Source organism: Dermacentor silvarum, chromosome 8 (genome assembly GCF_013339745.2).
Source record: "Dermacentor silvarum isolate Dsil-2018 chromosome 8, BIME_Dsil_1.4, whole genome shotgun sequence".
Classification (NCBI taxonomy): Eukaryota; Metazoa; Arthropoda; class Arachnida; order Ixodida; family Ixodidae; genus Dermacentor; species Dermacentor silvarum.
Genome location: NC_051161.1, coordinates 22,581,448 through 22,604,148, shown reverse-complemented (window position 1 = coordinate 22,604,148; position 22,701 = coordinate 22,581,448).

Sequence of the window (22,701 nt, the reverse complement as noted above, 5' to 3'; positions counted from 1 at the left end):
TCAGAAGCAGCAATTGCAGTGGGAGGTAAGGCACCAAGGCAACCAGTAGACAAGTTCCCCCAAGTAACAAATGGCCTAATAAAGAAATGACAAAGTAATGAAAGCGTCAAACTCATGAGATCAGACAGAATTCGCTGAACTGACAAACTGATCAACAAGAAGAAAGTAAGCGATATTCGAAATTATAACGTGGGAGAGATTGAGGAAGCAGTCAAGAATGGCCGCTGCATAAAATCAGTGAGAAGAAGCCTTGACATTGGACAGAACAAGATGTATGCAGTGAAAGATAAACAGGGAAATGTCATCAACAATTTCGATAATATAACAAAAGCATCAGAAGAATTCTATACTGACTTGTACAGCAGCCAAGCAACCTTCAGTTAAATTATACGTAGCAATGAACAGGATACAGAGGATCCTTTTCCAACTAGCGATGAAGTTATAAGGGCCTTGCAAGACATGTCCCGTAAGAAAGTAGCAGGGGAAAATGTAATAATCTCGGAGTTCATCGCGTGCGTGCGTGCGTGTGTGCGTGTGCGTGTGTGCGTGTGCGTGTGCGTGTGTGTGTGTGTGTGTGCGTGCGTGCGTGCGTGCGTGCGTGCGTGCGTGCGTGCGTGCGTGCGTGCGTGCGTGCGTGCGTGCGTGCGTGGGTGGGTGCGTGTGTGTGTCCTCTGCTGCCGGTATGCGCTGGTACCATACATTATGAAGCTTATGAAGCTAATAACGGAGCTGTCTCTCCGCCGTTCTGAAAAACAGAACTTTCAGCTTAGATTCAACTAACTGCTGCAGTCTGGTTTATCCGTTTCTTTCGTGACACATGTAACCCGCGCTCTTCAGCCCACGCACTTTATCACGTAGGTTCGGTTAGTTCAGTTTACGTTACGCTAATGTTGTGTCTGCCGCCAGACAGGCAGTCAGCCACAGCTCATAAGGCGCTCCCCCGGCAGTCACCAGATAAGCGGCCGGTCTGGCGAGAGCACGACGACGATGCGGAGAGACGAACAAGGTAGTGCTGGGAAGCCGTCGCTCCAGAAGCCACTCTCGCGGATTAGAGACGCCCTCCGCTGCAAATGCGCTCGGTCCCGGAGCGGCTCTGCCGCCGGCGGACGACCACCCCGAAAGTCTGCCCCGCTTTCTCCGAGGAAAGATAGCACTCATCACCAATGGAGCGACGCATTATCTAATTACGTCACTGCGACCCGAATGGTATACTGCGAAGGTGATTTACTCCTGCGAACGTTACTCACAAACTCTTGTTTTACTAAAGGAAAGCTTCGATTCAGTGTATAATAACTGACATTTAACGTAACGTTGCAAGAAACAAGCCATCAAAAACATTATACCATTTTACAAGGTAATAAAATACAATAGGTAATAAGCTAACATCAAGGCAGATGACAGGTTACGCGTTTAATGTGCTACGTAGTATATTAGACGAAATGTCAACCGATTGAGTAAAGAGGTGCCAGAAACCCTGAAAAGAGTTGGGGACTAAGTGTGACCAAGTGAGTGAGTGTGCGAATTACTGAGTAGGAGGTGAGTGTGTGAGTGAATGACGAATTGGGTGAGTTTAGGAATGAGCGGACGAGCCAGTGCTCGAGTGATTAGGTGTGTGATTAAGTGAGCAATAAAGTGTTTCAGTGAGCAAGAGAGTGAGCAAGAGAGTGAGCAAGAGAGTGAGCCACTGAATGAACAGGACGTGGAGTGAATGGGCCCAGCGAATCGGTGAGTAAGGGCAGTTTGTGAGCGAGCAGGACAGAGTCGTGGAATGAGCGAGAGAGTGAGCGGTGATTCTAAGGACGAATGGAAACACCCAACTTTTTTTTTTTTTTTTTTTTTTTTTTACGGGAACGCTGCCTTTTGCCGGAGACAGTTGGCGTGCAGAGTTCTCGGTGAACGGTCAGACGCAGTTCTTGTCACATACAAAAATAAAAATAATAAGAGTAGAAAGAGCAACGTTCACCGAGAGACGTGGCCCCAAGGCCAGTACTGCTGCTGTTTCCGGAAAAGCGCCGGAAAAGAGCTCCGGAAGTTTCCCGGAACGACTCAATATTCAGATTCCATCTTCGAAGGGTGTGCATATTTTGGCCCGGCGACTTGCGTGTTTTTATGCAGTAGTGCACGTGTTTCAGGTTGTGCTTATTTCTCTCTGGTGGCACTTCGTGGCATTGTTTTTTCTTCACTTGAACATTGAGATAATGTGCGAGCATTTTATTTTCCTTGCTGTCTCGATGCCGTTTCAGCTTGTTTCACGAGCGTGACGAGTTCAGTGATGCGGAAAGTGCATTATGTCGTGAAATGTCAGAGTTGCAAGCGCCATGTAAGGTAAACTTTCAGCCACCGTGTCGGCTAGAATACGAAAGGGCAATGTTGGAGCTCTAGGATTGCACTGGTAGCCCAAGTCGTGTAGCAAAACAGAAAAAAAAGGAGTTCAGAAATGCGGCGATGCTATCAAAACGAAAAAAAAAAAAAACAGGTTTGCAATTGTATACACGGTGGTAAGAAGAAGAAGGATCCGAAAGAAAGGATATTGAATGTCCTGTACACTGTGTACTTTCCTACTCTACTGCATTTCATAGCCGTTTATTAGCTGTCGTTTGAATAATAATGCCAATTTTATAGACGAACTTAAGCAAAGAGCTTATGAAAACCAAGAGTTCAGCAATCGGTTTAGAAAATCTGCGGAAATCTAGTTCTCTTCGCACCACATCTAAATTCTCACCTACAAAAGTAATAGCAAGGACGCGTTCAGTCTTGCTGTAATTTTATTATGCTGCATTCACTTCTTCTTCTTCTTCTTCCTTTTTTTTTTGAAATCTCATTTTACCTACCGAACGTATTCCTGTAAACTAGAACAAGAAGTTCACAGGATTCACTTCACAACTAAGCTTTCGGGAAAGCACTCAGGTTATATTAGCAGTGGAATAAAATAAACCTCACCAGATAAACTCAAGAAGGCTTTTTATTACGATAGCAATCACATGGACACTCCAGGCGCATTTCTGCCGTCGGCGTCGCCGTCACCGTTGCCGTCGCCATGAGGTTCCGTATAAAAAACCCAAGGGCGATAACATCAGCCGCGATGCTATATGTGCGAGTGAAAGCGTGCGATGGTGAGCCGGCGATCGTGGCTCAATCTGGCGCACGCAAGAGAAGGAAGCGCGCCGTCTTCCGTTGCGCGCAAGGCTCCGGGTGGAAGGTAGGGAGGGGTAAGCGCGTTCTACTCCGGGCGGCCGCCATCTACGACGGGGACAGAGTCCACCCTCCGCTGTGTTTTCGCGGCTAATTTCGCGTTGATGTGAGCGCCAGCAAGAAGGACAATTCGCTCGCTGCTGCCTCCTTTCCTCACTCCAGCGTTTTAACAGCGAGTTTCGGTCATCGAATGATATGTGTTCATGTTTGCTTGTGCGCGCGTAACACCAGGCTTGCCAATTTAGTTGATATGATTTAGTTGATATGAGATGACGGCCGATAAAACTACCATCCTTACTTCGTATAGCTATCCACTACTTTGCTATCGCAATCGATGCTTCACCTTACGGGCGAAACTGCGTCGTTTTTAAACAGCGGAGCTGTTTAAGCCAGCCGTAAGTCCGTGACGCGTAAACAGAAAATATGGGCCAATTCTGGCGGCAGTACAGAAAGGGTCCAAGCGCAATGGCACATACCCGTGTGAACTAGCGAAGCTGAGTCTGAATAAGTCTAGCTAAGCATAGTTGGGACTACTTAAGCTTAAGTAATCGATAGCCAATCAATAGCTAATCGATAATCGATCAATAATCAATTAATTCCGGAAATGCTGGGGATGACTTGTTAGTGCTTAGCCTAGCCCAAATACGAGGCCAATACCTTGCGATAGCCAATCGATAGCCAATCAATAGCTAATCGATAATCAACAAATAATAAATTCCGAGAAATGCTGGGGATGCCTTCGTAGTGCTTAGCCTAGCCCAAATACGTGGCCAATACTTTGCGATAGCCAATCAATAGCACATCAATATTTCATCGATAATCAATCAATACTCAATAAATTCAGGAAAATACTGGGGATGATTTGCATGGCTAGGCTAAGCAGCCCAGCCCAAAAGCCAGGACTAGTTAGGCGCCAATCACCTCCACTGTCTCTTTAGCATTGCGCCTCCGGTGCAAGCTACACATTTTTGTTATGTGGGATGGTTACGGGCGATTCTTTCGTGTGTGATGATTATTTTTTTAGCACCTGTCACCATATAACTCTCTAAGGCACTATTTTAACAGATGAACTGATACACTTGCAATCTTCTTGTGGGTGCAAATGAAGCGTCGAAAAACGTCACCCGTTTTATCCTAGTAGTGCTGACTTTATTCTCCTGCACATGTACATCTTTGAACACTTACCATTTTACAGCTCATTTCGGTATGTAGAGTTCTACAGCCCACGTATAAAATTGGGGAATATGCTAGTGTGTGGCGTAGTTCTTCGGGAAAAAATACCGTACACAGCTCAGCCTGACAAAAGGCTGTGAGGACCAGATAAGTTTTCATGAAATGCAGCGCTATACAGAAATTCGTCAGCCTAATAAGTAGTATTTAAAAAAAAGGATAAGCAGTAAGGTGATCAGCATAACGAAAGAAATCAAAATACTATCCGCATAGTTTCTGGCTCAGATTACCTACCTCATACCAGAACACTGTTAATAAACATAAAACACCGCCCATCCATCAGCTACTCACCTTTGGAATACTTCGTGCGATGAATAACTTTAGCTTACCTAGGGCTAAGTTCATAATCCAACTTTAATTGGCGACACAAACGCACACTCATAGGAGCATCAGACGCAAAGACAAACGCAATCTCTCCTCGACTTTGCAAAACATATGACTCCCCAAATGTAGTGTTTCTTAGTTTCTAACAAACCTCACACTAACAAATGGTTCACAGAAAATCTGAACCTAAGCAAAAAAAAAAAAAAATGTTTTGCTCAGCTATTTTTGAGCAGGGGGTGTTTTCAAACCTGAGGTAAGGTTTTTCTTTTCTCTATCTCTCTCTCTTTTTTTTTTATTTTTGCTGCTGCCAAATAAAAAATAAAAGAAAAATTTAAAGAAAAGGGGGAGGGGTTTGGGGTGGCGTGCTATGCACTTAGTTTGAACTTTATTTCACTATATCGTAGTGTTGAGTTATAACGGCTTTAATTTTTGTTTCTGATATAGCAATGTTTTTACTTCTCAGTGCGTTGTAGATTTTAGTATTACTTTTGTTTCACAATTATGTTTGATTGTAACGTTGCAGTTACACAGTTCGCTGATTCATGATGTACGTGAAAATTTTGTAAACGGGCCCCGGGCCACGTCAAGCTGCTTCAAGGCAGCTCTTTGTCCTGGGCCTTTTTCTCTCGGAGAAATAAAATGAAACATGAATCTTGAATTACGCGCTTGAAACCATATGTGCGAAAGACTGCAGCACTAAACAGGTAAGCGCATCAGCCATGCTTCTGTTTGTACAATGAGTTCTTTACAAACAAGGCACATTATTTCAAGGCGACTGGTGAGCTTGTATTGTAAGGATTCATGCATGCCTCGGGTGATTGAATTATCCCATTTCGGTAATAAGGCAGCTGAGATGCCAAGGGGATGTGTAAATAAGGGGTTTCGAATGACAACATGGTAAGTTCGTTTAGAGTTTCAGGAAGCTAAAGGTACGAAGAAATGCAAGATAAGAACGCATTCTCCTCGAGTTATTCCGCTCCTCCGTGCGTTCGGGCAGTTTCGGTGTTTAATTAGTTGTTTCATCGCTCATGTAACCTCGTGTGGCCAAGCTCGGGCAAACATTAGCAGCGGCGAATGCTCTTGCGCAAACGCCATGCGCTGTTTTTTCTTTTTTTCGGTAAAGGTAACATTAAAAGAGAATACCTGTCGCAGGATGGCGAACGCTATGAAACAGAGTGAATTAAAGAACATGCACCGTGGAATCAGTCAACAAACCAAGTAACAAAAGTTTACGCGTATAAGATGCATCTACCGGGTTCGGTGAACTTTATTTGAACGACACGCAAAACGGAAACGCTTTTAACCTCGCGGCTGCTCATTTGATTCAAAAGTGACAAGAAGACAGAGCGCGTGTCAATACGAGTACACGCATACACAAACGCGGGATCGCAGAGCGCAGTAACTGCTCTGGCCCGCAGTATACGCAAAGGGCACCGCGTCGAAGCAATAGCTTCGCATCCAACCATTACATTGTGCGCAATCCTGCCATGCAAACACTCGCGAGAGCCCGTAACAGAGGTTGTTGCGATCCCATTCCTTTTTTCCCAATGCCCGCATCTCTCCTTTGCCATTTCCAACGCAACGCTGCTGTGTACGTCTCATATAGACGGCCGGTTTCGCTATATCAGATATCGATGGATGCGAGGCGCAGCTTTGACGCCACCGCGATGTGCTTCAGGCCGCTGCGTCTTTCCGAGGCGACGCTATACGAAGGCTGCAGCAGCCCGCACCTTCGTCGAATCCGCCCCGCCTCCCTTGCAGCCTCTCGGCCCCCGAGCGTGCATTCTCAGCAAGAGTTTGTGCTGCCTCAGCGGCGCACTCTTTCCGAATGACTAGAGGCCACGCCGCACAAACCGCCCTCTCCGAAGATCTACGCCGAACGTACCGGCGTAGACCGACATGGCATTCTTTCGCTTAATAAGAAAGAAAGAAAGAAAGAAAGAAAGAAAGAAAGAAAGAAAGAAAGAAAGAAAGAAAGAAAGAAAGAAAGAAAGAAAGAAAGAAGCTAGGGGGAGAAGCAGGCACGAAAAGAAATGACATAAAGAAAGAAAAAAATGAAAAAATAAGGGCGGGCAGGTTCGCGTGAGCACACACCGCTCGGTGAGTAGAAGGGGGTAAGCGACGCAGGCGAAGGAGAGCGAGGGAGGATTTGAAGGGAGGAAGGGGGGGGGGGGGGAGGGGCACTGGTGCGTCGGTGGCATTTGAATTCAAAAGGTCAGCACAGTGACTACCTGACGGAAAGGGTAAGATAGAAGGAAGCGACAAGGAAAGGGGCGCTGGTCGGGAAGTTCTTCCTGTTTTTAAGCTGTCACAAAGACGTACGCCAGCTGCCACGTTAAGACCAAAAAGAGGAAGCATATTCACAGGGGCTGCACGCGGGAGTTCACATGTAAAACACGGCGCTCTTCGTTGTCAGTAATTCTAATTAGCCACTTCTTGAACTAATTATAATTAATCCGGAGTTTTACTTTTTCATTTTTCTAATTATTTTTAGGGAAGAATTTTATTGCATGTGTGCACTCTGGCTGGCTCTCCTGTCTACCGGATGTAATCTGTTGGTTACATTAGGGAAACTATTGGCCGCGGGCTATTTGGTTGCATATGCTGGACTTGGTGCTTAAAAAATTACCAAAAAAGAAAAACATGTTAAAGCGATCACTAATGCGCTTTGTGCCGTGGGTTGGTGAAAGCTTTAGTATGTACATATTTCGTTTCGTATTTTTCTTTCTGCACGATTTTATACATATGATGGTTACTTGACAAAACATGAGCACCCTGGTTCCCAAGACTCATCTGCTGTCTGCACAGCTATAAGGCAGATAGCATTGATGCCTCAGATAGCGCAAGAGGATCTAAAGGACACCGGTTCCTATTCGTAAAACCCCGTTTTACATGACGCCTGCGCTCCAATGTATGCTCAATAGCGACACATATTTTAACACCTTGGAATATTTTTAAAGCACTAGCTTAGTTACCCCACCCAGTTTCAATAAAGATGTTCACATCATCATCGTTATAATCACCATCCTTACTATCACCAAACTTCAGGATAATATTTTTCTTCATTTGACTGGCATTCTTAGATGAATGAGGAAAAAGTCATTTTTTTACCATTACTAGCTGTCGTCAAACTTTGAGCTGAAAATAAAACTTTGCAAACTTTCATTCGAGTGGAGCAAATTTGTTCGCACAATAAAGGAATCTTTTTTTTTCCGGGTGTAACTGTTGTGCGAAATTCTGAAGGTAAGAATCTGAGATCATAATAAAATATATTATAACACAGCCAACTCACTGCGTTTACTCTCTTCTCTCTCTGCCATTCTCGCTTTGTTTCATTTGTGTTTACGCACGCTTCACTTTCCTTCTCAAAAGCTGTACAAAGCCCTCCAACCCCTCTCCCCCCCACCCAACCCACACCCTTTCTGAAGAGGCCTCTCGCCACACGTCCGAACCAAGGCTCGCACGCCACAATAGACTGCAGCGATCCTCACTTGGTGGGCCGCCTGGGGTGTGGACATGATTTTGCGGCCCAGAGTTTCAACAATGTTCGCCTCTCAACGCCGTTAAAAAAAAGTCGTCTTCCTTCTAACTTCATCCGGGGCCCGTCAGATACACCCTGACGCGATCGATATCGAAAAGGCGAAGGATGCGCTTACGCAGTTGCTATCTTAAACTAAAACACTTCGGCGTTATAGGCTGGCACAGCGGAGCCCGGTCTGAACCACGTACAATGAGCGTCTAAAGCAGCACAACTATAGACGAGGTAATGAAATACTTCGTTGAATCAGCAAACGGACAGACATTACGAATTTGCAAACAATTGAAACTAAATCTAGAACAGGGAAGGTGGGGACGAGACGCCTGCTGTGTTGGCCTTCTTGGCTCCGCTTGCGTCTCTGTTCTGTTCGCTTTCCTTGTCAGAGTAATTTGAAAATCTTCGAATCCGGCTGCATATGCGATCTCGGCTAGAACGCCAGAGTGGTACTAAGCTAAACTAAACCCGCAAAACAAGATTAGAGCGCACGCAGGCACGCGCACACACACTTCGTGTGGACCAATTAAAGACGTGCAAGAGGAATAACAAAATGTTTAAAAGAATCATTACAAAATAGGGTCTCAGCGCTTCAGTTACGTACGTCCGCGGTGCGCCAAAGAGCCTAAACAAACAAATAAACAAAAAGAACAAAAAAAAGAAAAAGAAAAACAAGCCCTATAATGCACAACCTTAGCGAATAAGCATGCGTGTGAAGGGCTTAATTAGATAAGCAGTTTTTCTGGAGCGCCGCAGCAACCTGCTGAACATTACTGGGATAACTCAATAAACCGAAACCGTCCACATGCTCGTACGTGCCAGCCTTTCCGCTTTCAAGTTCAAAGTCGATACAGGCTTCGACAGAACGCAGGACATGTTAGCATCACAACTACGCATTGTTTCTTTTTTTTTTTGCAGTAAATACCATAAGCACGATGTATTGCTGCGCGGTGTGTAATACATACAAATTCTCCGCGCGAATATCGGAGATAACACTCGAGGAAATGTGCGTGCCTGCCCGGCCTGTGCCTGATTACAAGAATGCATTCCCACTTGTGGATGGGTTTCGCGCTTGCTAATGACAGCGAATTTGCATATGAAGCAGTCACAAGGTAGAACCGCTACAAAGCCCCATCTGTGCGGTCGGTTTGTTAATTTGTTATCATATCTTATACGAAAGCAAAGGCGACCGTAAACAGCTGCAAGTATGCACATATAAAGCGGCGTAGCTGGAACTATTGTAGCGCTTCCCCAATCCTCAAAACAAAAGAATGACGGGCTTTGTAGCGCACGTATTGCTCCAGCGGAAAAATCGCGAATGCAATTGTGAGGCGTATAGGGATTGATGTACTCAAAAGAAAAAGAAAAAAAAAGGCAGTCTGCCACCTGCGGCAAGTTATATTTCAGTCCACTTTTGTTTCCCTGTACCTTATTATTTCTAGGTTTCAATTAAATGTAAATATTAATTTTCCCTGTGATTTCTCTGGTTTCCCCTTCTGTTTATACGTATTGACGTGACTGGTAAGATCGGTATTCTGAAATTGCCTCATTTTTTTTTCTTATTTTCAAACCAGCAGGCCATGAACGCGAGCTAAAACATGCCTAAGGCCGTACTGTTCTCCTTCACATTGCTTCCTGACCAGGGGACGGGAAGTATCGGAGTACCTCTCCCGTCAGGAAAAAAGAAAATCGTGAAAGGATGGCTCCTCTACTACGCGTAACGAATGTTTCCCAAAGCTCGCGACACTGCAACGTGCACCACTTTCAGGATGGTTGAATGACGTCCCCAAACACAAGGCTACTCGTGAAAAACAGAAACCTCTTCATTTAAAAAAAAAAATCTTGTTGCTTCCCTTTTTTGTTTATACTCACGTCGACGTGGCTCAACCCTGACGGGAAAGGAAACCCGTTATAGTAGTGTTTGGAACTCTGCATCACCCAGTCGGTGGTCAAAAAGGGGTTGCGTAAATCACACTGTTTACGCGCGACGCCTATTGTTCTGCGACCAGGCACGACCAACTTTTCCCTGCGCACTCCGCTTTCCTGCCAGGCGCGCGATCTCGCGCCGCTCGTTGTTGCTAGGAGCCGGGCGGTCACCTCTCGCGTTTCCCGGGTTTGGCTCGGCTCCAAACGGCTTTCGAATGGCCACCACGACTGTGGGATCTGTCGCGACGAGCCGAGTTTGCGGACGCGTGAACACCAAATGAGGACGGCCGCGTCGCAGACGCCACTTTGATTCTTGACAGTCTTTCTATACGCATGCGCATTGATTTTGTTCTTTTCGTCTCCGAAGAAGGAAGAACAATAAATCCAATTTCTCAAGCCCGCCTTCTCCAAATATCGTTTGTATATATGCCTAAAAGAAACAGCCAATAGATTATCTCATTATCATCGTAGCAGGAAACTAGCAAAAGAGTAGCAACCCGCATCAGCTAAGACGCCATCTTCGAAACACAAACATAAGAAAGGGGCAACGCTGAAAGAGAGTGTGGTTGTGAAGAGGTAGAGGCGCTACTTTCTTCAGCCCTTTAGGGAGCACGACTCAGCGCCTTGGGGAAGGGAGGTGTATATAAAGAAGAAAGAAAAGAAAAGAGAAGAAAGGAGCTTAAAGATGGAGCTTAAAGATACTATACTATAAAGATACTATACTAAAGAAGGAGCTTAAAGATACCAGAGAAAGTGTTTAGTTAGCCATCTTGCACGCGCACGAATAAGCGTTCCTTCGTTGAAAATAATACTACTGGTAACTTGATTGCAGCTGGTTTCCGTCTATGAGCAGCGCGCATTGATAATTAAGGAATACGGACTCATGGGACTGCAATGTGCGACCCTTGACGATTGCCTCTTTCCAAGAGGGTGCGCTTCGCGACGTGACCAGGCCCATCGAGCCCTGCTATCTTTTCTTAAAGACACTGACTTGGCCTCCCGTTTATAGACATTATTTGTATTTTGTTTTGTTCTGTCTGTGTCTCCGTCATTTCTTCATTTCCTCTCTTCTTTCCTCATGTTTTCAATTCCTCTATTCCCTCCCCCTGAAATAGTAGGCAGGCGTTGTGCCCCTCTCGGTGGCAGGTGTCAGCTTGCTCCCTCCCTATTTCCTTCGTGTCCTTGTGTTATATGTACTCAAACCAAATAATAATAATAATAATAATCCGTCTATCTCTACTCTCCGTGTGGAGGTCGCTGAGAGACATAATCAAAAACTATCCAGAAGTTTGACGATATGTGTCAGCACAAGTTATAATAAAGAGGACGCTTGCCTGTAAGATGTTTCAACAGTGCAGCGCCGCGAAAAATAATTACCGGCAGATGGCGTATGTAACAATCAAACAGGGTGTCATAGGTGACGTGTGCCAAAATTTAAAAAGTGCAGGAGTGTCACGTAGCTGGACAGAAACAAAGTAATGTTGTTTGCGGTCGCTTGGAACAAGTCAGACAATGTTTCTTGTACATCGCCTAATTACATAATTAATTGTACTCTTCGTTAATTACTTCTCAATTAATATAATCAGAGCAAGCTTGTCAATCAGGAAATGGTAGGCCATCATGAAAAATTCCCGATCCAAATGTATGCGCCATGGACGAGTAATGTTGTGGAACTGGTCGCGAAGGCAGAGGCGACGTGTAGGAGCCGGTGTTCCGACAGGCGTCAGAAACAAGTGGAGCGCGTGGTCCCCTGACAGCGGCAGCGTAAATCAGTGGCGCAGCGACAGGCAGCTGCCGTTTTCTGTCTCAATGACGCGACGCGTAGCGATGGATCCAAAACTGTCACTGACTCAGGTGGGTGGGCGGCGAGAGAGAGTTGACGGGCAACTTCCTCGCGGATAAAATTGCTTTATTTGGGGCAGAAAAACGGTGGGATCAGTGGCGTCGCTTCGAAAGTCCAGGGCGAAAAGGTCTGCTGCATCTTGAGCAACACGGGACGTTGTGTCCCGCTGCTTACGAAGCTCATCGTAATTCTGACAAAGCTGAATAACGTCGGCGACCATCTGGGGGTTCCTATAGCATCAAGCATCTGGAATGCATCGCTATCGATTCCTTTCATTGTGTACTTTATTTTGACCGCTTCGGCGAGAGATGGGTTAACCCGCTTGCAAAGGGACAACACATCTACGATATAACACTTCTAAACATCTCTCCCTTGCGTTAGGCTCGACTAGCAAGCGCTGCTCCACGCGAAGCCGGCGCAGCGCTTAAAGATGACATTTGTGACCTCCGCGCGGTAGTCCGATTTGTATACGCGCTTACTAGTTCGTACTCGGTGATCCAATCCGAGCGAGATCGCGCTGCCGAGCTACGCCAGAACAGTCGATTGTCATGGGTACGGGAACAGCTTGGGACGAGCCGGGATCAGTCATGGCGAGAGCTGATGGTACACCGTGCGGCTGCGGAGTTCCGGGATGATGAATCCGCAACCTCCACCAATTAAAACGAGGGTGTAGGTCAAGGAGCGTGAGGGTGAAACTCAGCTTAGCAGCAATCCAGGGAAAACACGGGGAATGCGGGAGATGGACGTTCAAGACGATGAGCACCACGAGAACAAGGTGAGAGCAGGAGTCAACGTTTCGACAGGTAGACTTGTCTTCTTCAAGGCGACATAAGCTCTCCACGGCACACTATATTTGGGCATGGTTCTTCTAAACGGGAGAGAGAGTAAGGCGAGTGGGCGAGGTAACGACCGAGGGTGTGTTAGCGGCGAGGGTGTAGAATTGAAAAGAAAGGTAATGCGCCACTGGATCATTGGTGGGGGAATTTGAGGCAGGGCCGTCTGTTAGCCGGTAGACGTGTCATTGTAGGTTCCTCTTTTCGTGGAAGGGGGCTGGACGACAGGGAGGGGGTGGGGATATCTGCTCTACTGGAGGTCAGTAAACTATCGTGTCTCTGAAAGAGAGAATAAAAGTAGCGCCAAAAAAAGTGGTGCTCGTGGAAAGAAAAAAAAAACAGTTAAATACATAAAGAAATGAACGAAATGAATGAATGAAAGGAAAGGGAGGTTGGAAAATTATTGACATCCCAATAACAAATAAAGGGGGGGGGGAAGAAAAAAGAAGAAAGAAACTAAGCAACTCATTAAAGATAATTAAGTGCAATTGCCTATAGTTTGAAGTTTAGCATAGCGAATAGATTCTAAAGCTCCCTTGTAAACGATGTCTATTGGTTGCAGTGTCTTGAATTTATGGATGAGGTATGATTCTCTATATTTTCAGTCTCACACTGAACGTAAATTTGACTGTAGTACGTAGAGTTTCAGTTCATCAAAGTTATGACCTGGTTGGTTAAAATTCTCGGCGACGGCTCTGGGAAGCTTTTTAGCTCTGTCAGCGCGATGTCGGTTTAACCTGGCGTTCATTGACTGACGAGCCGAGACGGACAGATTTTGCTGGGGTACTCGCCTAAAAATGCTTACGCATTACTGTAAGACTATATGAAACTAAGGAAATGCAAAGAAGCCTCTTATTCTGTCTTTGACTTGAACCGAGTGTGATGTAAACTGAGTCCAAAGCAACTTTCACTCCCACGAATGTAATATGGCTCACATAGACGTCTGCCTGCCAGGCTGCGGTCCATGGTTCGAATCCCGGTCAGAAGTCTTTCTCTTTTTTTCTTCTAACGCTACCACACATCTACTATTACAGTATTGCAACGATTATATGTTTTAATTTGACCAATTATGCATTTATTTTGCAGATATAAGGCGTCACGGGATGGTCCCATTTTGCTTGCGTACTTGCAAAAGATATTACGCAATAAAAGAAGAAGCGGTACAAAGCACGCGCCTCCGCTTGATTGTGTTTGAGAGACAAAGGGATTAAAGGCATTCTGGCCGCGAATTCGCTGTCTTACACCCGTGCATCACATGTCAACAAGGCACGGTGATGCGCTAGGCACAAAGAGACACCCTCTCCACCCCAGCCCGCATCCACCTTCTCTCGCAGAAACTCCTCCTCCATGCATAACGCAATAGCGACCACCCTAACACCAATCATATTCTGTGGATATCCCAACTTACGCGTCCTACACTACTTCATTCCAAGTCCAAATCTCTACCCTTCCTCCATCCCCCTCCTCCAACACTGGTGGCTGACTACGGGGGCCACCACTAGTGCATTGACGTGGTCCAGGCGGTACATATTGCTGTCTAAACAGCGCGAGGGATGGTACAAGCAAGAACACAAGCGACGAAGCGCAGAGCTTCAACTAACGTTTATTGCGTGCTACAAACACAATACAAATACACGGGAAGGACAGAACCAAAGGTGGAAGGGAATCTCGACAAGGTCATTAGATGTGATTACATACGAAGCCACCACGCGTCTTGAGAAAGAGAACCTGGCAGCGTAAATTTCTTCCGCCATCAAGTACGCGGACATAGGTGGCCTGGACTGAGGTATATCCTGCTCATCAATTCACTGGAAAGCGATAAAGATTTATCTCTCTCAGCTCACTTGCGAGACTCTCTTGCTATTTGGAGCGAAAACGACGAAACACGGAGACACCTAACTAACACGAACAAAGAGGACGATATGCTTCTTCCAATTGTGGTTTTATTAAAACAGAATCTGTGGCTTTACGCATGAGCACTTTGCACATGGGCCAAGCTTAATTTGGCACTCTTGAAAAGTGAAAAGACAGCGCCAGCTACCGTTCTTCATACAAGCGTCCCTACTCATCTTGCGCGTAGTCTCGTTCGCGAATCGTTCAATTCAACGCAAGATCAACGAGTCAGAAGAGAACGCCTATAAGAAGCAGAACGCGAAAGTATGTGGTTCAGGAATATTAAGCTGTCGCCTTCGACTGACACTTTTAAATGAATTCTACATCAAACGAAATACATAGCGAACAGTAGGGCGCGAGAGATGTTAAGCAAGTCTTTCCCGGTGACATGTGCACTATGCCTCGAGAAGCGCTATCAAAACGCGGTTCCAGGGAATCCCTATTCCGGGAGCTCGCACGCGAACGATGAGAGGTCGAACTAATTTTCTCTTGCACAGCTCTCTGACATCAGGCGTTGCAGTTCATTCTGCGTTATGTTTACTTTGTTTTCCTTGTATCTCTGAGATATCATAAGCACTCTTGCGGGAGCGCTGCTGTGTGTGTGTGTGTGTGTGTGTGTGTGTGTGTGTGTGTGTGTGTGTGTGTGTGTGTGTGTGTGTGTGTGTGTGTGTGTGTGTGTGTGTGTGTGTGTGTGTGTGTGTGTGTGTGTGTGTGTGTGTGTGTGTGTGTGTGTGTGTGTGTGTGTGTGTGTGTGTGTGTGTGTGTGTGTGTGTGTGTGTGTGTGTGTGTGTGTGTGTGTGTGTGTGTGTGTGTGTGTGTGTGTGTGTGTGTGTGTGTGTGTGTGTGTGTGTGTGTGTGTGTGTGTGTGTGTGTGTGTGTGTGTGTGTGTGTGTGTGTGTGTGTGTGTGTGTGTGTGTGTGTGTGTGTGTGTGTGTGTGTGTGTGTGTGTGTGTGTGTGTGTGTGTGTGTGTGTGTGTGTGTGTGTGTGTGTGTGTGTGTGTGTGTGTGTGTGTGTGTGTGTGTGTGTGTGTGTGTGTGTGTGTGTGTGTGTGTGTGTGTGTGTGTGTGTGTGTGTGTGTGTGTGTGTGTGTGTGTGTGTGTGTGTGTGTGTGTGTGTGTGTGTGTGTGTGTGTGTGTGTGTGTGTGTGTGTGTGTGTGTGTGTGTGTGTGTGTGTGTGTGTGTGTGTGTGTGTGTGTGTGTGTGTGTGTGTGTGTGTGTGTGTGTGTGTGTGTGTGTGTGTGTGTGTGTGTGTGTGTGTGTGTGTGTGTGTGTGTGTGTGTGTGTGTGTGTGTGTGTGTGTGTGTGTGTGTGTGTGTGTGTGTGTGTGTGTGTGTGTGTGTGTGTGTGTGTGTGTGTGTGTGTGTGTGTGTGTGTGTGTGTGTGTGTGTGTGTGTGTGTGTGTGTGTGTGTGTGTGTGTGTGTGTGTGTGTGTGTGTGTGTGTGTGTGTGTGTGTGTGTGTGTGTGTGTGAATACAAGTGCGATTTGTTTCCACCTAACCTAACCAAGCAATGAAAAAAAGGACCAGACGCTCCAAAGCAACCAAGTACTTTGTATACACCGAAGAGGACCAGGCAGCCCGCGCTGTTCGTTTTGACAATGTCCATGATTTCCCTAGCGACAGATAATTCAAGGTGTCAAAAATGGGTGTCAAAAATAGACACAACGTCCTGCTTACAGACCAATCAATAACACAAACAGCAAACATGTTCCCACATCTCCCCTCGTTATCGCATGTCTAACACACGATGACGTTGTGTGAGCATTCTTATGAGTCACTTCCCCTTTCGGTAAAAAATTGATCACCCAAAAAGCATTCTTGGAAGGTATGTCGCAGAGCATGCGCTACATTTAGGCTATAAAACCAATCCGAAATAAATTATTTCTGCTACCGCTTGTAATTAGTACTGCGCATTATCACACTTTAGTAAGATTAACCACGTAACAGATCATCTTTTTCCAAGTCACTTAACACATCATCCACAAGCGCTATTTAACAGCGGAGCTGTTTATGCCGAGCGTAATCTGTCTGTCGTAAACAGAAAATGTGGGCCGATCCTGGCGGCAGTGTAGAAAGGGTCCAAGCGAAATGGCACATACCCATGTCCACTAGCGAAGCTGAGCCTGACTAAGTCTAGCTAAGCATGGCCGGGACTACTTAAGCTTAGTCAGTCTTTGATAGCCAATCGATAGCCAATCAATAGCTAATCAATTATCGATCAATAATCAATAAATTCCAAGAAATGCTGGGGATGACTTGGTAGTGCTTAGCCTAGCCCAAAAGCCAGGACTGGCAAGGTGCCCATCAGCTCCACTGTCTCTTTAGCATTGCGCCTCCAGTACAAGCTACACTAATTTTTTTAACCGTTCTTTTCCGTTGTTGCATGAAAAGTTCGAGCTTAGAGTGTAGAAAAAATAAACAGACCAATCCAAATCGACTGGTTCCTTCGTATAGGCTAGTGGAGAGGCGCGTTTGGAGACAACAACGATAAGACCAAGCAGCGATGCGTAAGGCATAGAAAGAAGGAATGATCGTAAGACACAGCTCTTAAGGGCCAGCAACAACGGAAGTGCTCGAAGCACTTCTTCGTGTACTTTCCTTCTTCCTTTCTGTATTCGATTTCTTTTTTAGTCTCCAAGAAACACCATACTTGTAAGAATTTACGGCTATACCCACCCACTGATCACCATCGGCCAGTCGGTGATCATCCGGACATCTGGTGGTGTACGTGACGCAAGCTGACGCCTCCTCTCGTTTCAGTCGGGCAACTACAGGAGATATCAGCCACAAAACTGCTCACATTTTTTTTTCTTTTTACTTATTCCCTCGTCCTACTACCCTGCCTCAACGTGTACTTTAGTTTTACGACTCAAAAGACGACCGCTTTCATCGCGCGCTCTTCACTGGAAGCTTTGTGCGAACGAGCCTTTTTTTATGTTTTTGTCTGTTTTTTCCTTAAGTGCTAAACAGCAGTGCTTGGAGGCCGAAGAAGGCCTCTCGATGACGCAATCACTGGATGTTACGCACTTTTCCGTCACAGTAGATATTTCAAGTGACACTGCATTGGAAAACTCTCAATTCTTTCTATTTTTAATTTTTCAATTAGTTGTGAAATACGGAATTGTTTGGACTGAAAATCTTGGGTCAGGAAAAAAAAACAATAACAAAACACAATCGAAGCAAGTCCGTGGAAAGTCGAGAAAAAAGAAAGGTAATTAAAATACAAGAATAACGCATGAATTAGGAAGTAGCAGAAGTATAGAAAAAAAAACACATAGATTGCCCAAAGTTAGACAGCACAGCGTTTATATTTACCATGCAAGTTTTCATCGAAGCATTATATCAGAACATGCCTTATTGTGTTGAAATTTTCCTAATTTTTCTGAAACTTACCAACGTAGCAAACTAAATTAGGACACAAGGGTCACCTAATTTTACCCTCCATAATTTAATGTTCGGGATGCGGTTTACGAAATACAGCAATTACGGACATGCTAACATTCTTCTTAATACTTATTTAGCTCGCATAACTTTTTTCTATAATAATTAGGTATTTGATCATTCTTATCTCTAACAGTATACACGTCAAGTCCCATTTACAAGATACTTATTTAATTTCAACTTACTTTCCTGTACTTAAAACACTTTTTTCACCGCTCGATTCATGGCCGATCCCCCAGAGTGGGCCGCACCATTTCATTAGGGAACAAGAACAAGAGAGACACTAGAACGGCGTGGTGGTGCTCGGACGCAAGGGAGCACCGACGAAATCAGCGTCCTCCGGGAGCGGGAGCGAGCCGTCGGGCCGCCGGCCCGAGCGTCCAGACCCCTACCGGCAGAACCTCGACTGCCTAACCTCCTGAACCAGTACTAGGTCCCACCTCGTGACAGCCTGGAGTTCGCTCAAGGCGCGACCAGTAGCTTCCGTCGACGACGGCTCGGCGTTCTTCACCTGCGCGACCATGTGCCCGAACTGTTGGTTAGCCGCACCCCGCTCTCATTCCACTGTCCTTGTGTTTTCGGACACTCCTAGCAACTATAGGATTTGAATTGCAGTGACGACTTGACTTTATTATTCGACGTCTTGCTCTAGTTAATGAGAACTGTGTTTCAAGATAAGGAGTGCAGAGTATTCGTTTTCCTCTGTTTATGAGTACGTTTTTTTTTTTTCGCTTCCTATATGTAAACACACATTCTTCCTTCACTTCGGAAATGAAACGCTCTCATCCTTCATTTGATAAGAAAAAATGGAAACAGATATTATTTCAAGTCGATTTTCGTTAATCGAACCTTGACAGGGTAAAGAGAGCTGAACATGCCACTAGAGTGAAGGCGAAAATTATTATTATTATTATTATTATTATTATTATTATTATTATTATTATTATTATTATTATTATTATTATTATTATTATTATTATTATTATTATTATTTGATTTGTACACATATACACACAAGGGCACAAAGGGATTAAGGAGGGAGCAAGCTGACAACTGCCACCGAGAGGGGCACAACGCCTGCCTACTCCTATAGGAGGAGGAAATAGAGGAAATGAAAATATGAGAAAAGAAAAGAGGAAATCAAGAAATGACGGAGACACAGGCAGAACAAAACAAAACAAAGCAAAAAAAAACAAAACAAAAACAAAACAAAATAAAATAATGTCTATAAACGGGAGGCCAAGTCAGTGTCCTTCAGAAAACTTAGCAGGGCTCGATGGGCCTGGTCACGTCTTGCAGCGCTCCCCCTTGGAAAAAGGCAATCGTCAAGAGTCGCACATTGCAGCCCCATAAGTCTATACTCCTTAATTAGTAATGTGCGCTGCGCAACGAATGCGGGACACTCTAAAACTAGATGTTCAAGTGTCTCACAGGAGCCACAAAACGTACACGACGGGCTGTCTACACGTCCTTGTCGGTATAGGCGTTCGCGCACCAACACAGACCCAACCCTTAACTTGTATAGCAGTGCTCTAGCACCGCGGGGCAAGTCTCGACCACGAACACGGGGAGGGAATGATCCGTCTGCAACACGCTGGTCTGGGTGCTGCTTTAGGAGGTGTCGGCGTATCAGGAGACGGGCATTTTCAAACGTGCACGAAATGTCAGGGCAGTCACATTCATGGTGGGCACAGCTTGAAGCGAGGCGATCAGCCTCTTCATTTCCAGCGATGCCCACATGCGAGGGTACCCACTGGGCAATAAGGGACACTCCACAGGAAGTAATTTTGCCGGAAGTTTCTTGGATACTGCACAACAATGGGCTATCGGCATCTTGTCTAAGTCTGCTGAGGGCAGCACGGGAGTCTGTAATAATGACGACCTTCAAGGCGTTTAATTCTTCGTGTACGTATTTCAGAGCAACATCAATCGCTGCTAGTTCTGCAGTTGTTGATGAGGTTGGATGTAGTATTCTAAATACCCGTCTGATGCCAGTCGAAGGGCAGAAGAAAGCTGCAGAAGCGCCTTGCGCGTCGCTGTGTACAGATGCGTCCGTGAATACTTCAATATAACCTTCAAACTTTTCAAATAGGTGGGACTGGGCCAATTGAAATAGTGCCGGAACAGGCTGACTAGATTTTTTGTGGATTTCAGGAATTGTCAGATAAATGGGGAAGGAGCATTTGTTGCGCTTCGTCGGAGTTGTGAAAGAAGTAGTGTCTCCTGACCTGTGAGTAATGTCCACAAAGAATGCCGCCATTTTTCCCATCCGAGAGAATGGGCGCTGAAGCAGCCGATTAATCAGTGCTTGGCCGTCTGATGCTCGGTGCAAACGCTCGATATGGTGTAGCGCTCTCTGGTCTGCTTGCAAGCTCAGGGGCAACTGGTGCGCTTCCGTGAGTAGTGGAACAGATTGCGCCTCACGAGGTAAGCCAAGCATGACTCGGAGGGCAACACGATGGTCCCGTTCCAACTCAGACATCACATTTGGCGGCACGTTCAAGACTGGCAAGGCATACATCACGCCAGAGAGGACAGACGATTGGTATACCTGAAGTGCTGTCGTCTGGTCGCAGCCAGCGCCCCTAGCAGTCAAGGCGGCCACATACTTGAGCAGCGACCGGGATTTGCACCGCACAGCGGTAATGGCAGGGCGCCAAGAGAGGCGATCATCGATAATTACGCCCAGGTAGCGGTGGTGCTGTACCCATTGTACCGGTGTCTCTCCTAGGTACAGCCGGCTCATGGTTCGACGAGCCCGTTGCCTTGGATGATACGCAATCGCGGCTGACTTAGCTGGTGAGATCTGCAGACCAACTTCCTCCAAGTACTCTGAAGTCGCATTCAGAGCTCTCTGCAAGATTCCACGAAGACGTGGACCGTGGAATGCTCGGATGTATAGCGATGCTTTTGAAGTATTTCGCGGATGCGTGGCGTCCGTACACTGGAAGGATCCGCATGCCGGCACTGTGCATCGAGCGTTGCTGTGGATGCCTACGTAACCAGGAAGTCTGAAATCATCTTTTCTTACATTGGTTTCTTGAAGTGCTATAACATCTGGCGGGGTGTTCATTGCGAGAAGCCGAAGGACTAGATCCGCATGCCGCGGTCGTAAGGACCTGACATTCCATTGCAGCACAGAGGGACGGGGCTTTCCACGAGCATTCATGTTTCTAGTGAAGGCCGTCGAGCACTGGAACAAGAGCCTCTAGCAGTTGCTCTGCGGCTAATGCTGCTGGTGACTGACGACCGGCAATCAGAGACCTAACAACGTAATTAGTAAGGAACCAAAACAAAAGACAATGTATGCTGAGAGGCGCAGAGAATCAGGAAAATGGTAGAACGACAAGAGCAACCACCGTCCTTGACGAAACAGTTCTGTATACATTTAAATAATCATGTACGTCTACCGTATCAGTCATACAGGGAACATGTGGGCACCTCACAAATTACTCATATTTCTCAAGCAGAATAAGAGTGTGGGAGGCATGAGGTAATATTCAAGCTCATAGAGAAGCGTTTTTACCGGATAGGGCGAGGTATTACCGATCGCGAATCAATGATAAAAAGTCGCAGTGTTGCCCGAAATGCGAAGCATCGATTGCGATAGCAAATTAGTAGAGAGCTATACGAAGCAAGGATAGTAGTTTAACGGGCCGTATGAAGTTGTAAACATTCGCTTACTAACCAAATAGACAAGCACTGCGTCACGCGCGCACAGGTAAACATGAACACATCTCGCTTGATGACCGCGGAAACTCACTGTGAAAACGACGGAGTGAGAAAGCGCGCCAGCAGTAGCGGACAAATTGACCTTCACGCTGTCTCTCGTATCGCTCCAACGCGAACTGAACGTCGAAAGCACAGCGCATACGTAGCTACCGGCACTCGGCGCATGCACTTTGTCCCCATCGCAGATCGCTTTGAAGATGAGCCACGCGCGGGTGATGCACTTCGCCCACATCGCAGATCTCTTTCAAGATAAGGCGCCCGCGCGGTGAGCAGCAGCCGACGGAGCAGAACGCCCTCTCCCCTCCCTTTCCCTCTCCGTCACCTCACCCTCGTGCCTAGCACGCAAAAGAAAACCGCGCGCTTCCGGCCTGCCTTCTCCCTGGCGTGCCCTTCATTGAGCCGCGATTGCCGGCTCACCCTCGTACGCTTTCACTCGCACACACAGTGTACGGCGCGCGGCGGCGATTTTATCGCTGTTGGACTTTATACGGAACCTCACGGCGACGGCGACGACGACGCCTACGCCGATGGCAGGAATGCGCTTGGAGTGTCCATATAATTGTTATCGCAACAAAAAAATAAACTTTGGGAAGAGAAAACTTGAAGCTGACGTGAAAAGAATATCCCAAGCGTGTAACACAAGACATCTAAATCCTCAAAAGCATATAAGGGCTTGCTGAAACGCCGTTTTAGGACACAAAGCCAGATAATAGAATAAGACACACCAAGTTCTTTCGCTGTGTAAAAAAAAGTTC